This window comes from Monopterus albus, unplaced genomic scaffold, assembly GCF_001952655.1.
Source record: "Monopterus albus unplaced genomic scaffold, M_albus_1.0 scaffold65.1, whole genome shotgun sequence".
NCBI classification, from domain to species: domain Eukaryota; kingdom Metazoa; phylum Chordata; class Actinopteri; order Synbranchiformes; family Synbranchidae; genus Monopterus; species Monopterus albus.
The window spans coordinates 3,419,241-3,419,556 of record NW_018127945.1 but is presented as its reverse complement, the minus strand read 5'-3'; positions in this window follow the sequence as shown (position 1 = coordinate 3,419,556).

Below are 316 nucleotides of genomic sequence, written 5' to 3'. Positions count from 1 at the left end.
GTGACCCATACAGGTATGTGCCAAAAAATTAGAATATCAAGGGAAAGTCCATTTATTTCAATAATTTGTTTCAAAAAGTGAAACTTATATGTTATATTAGTTCACTGCACACAAAGTGAAATATTTCAAGCCTTTATTTGTTTCAATTTTGATGATTATGGATTAAAGACAAAAAAAACCCAAATCCAGTATTTCACAAAATTAGAATATTTCATGTGACCAATAAAAAAAGGATCTTAAACACATGTTGGCCTTCTGAAAAGTGTGTTAATGTACTGTATTATGTCCTCAGTACTTTGTTGGGCCTCCTTTTGCA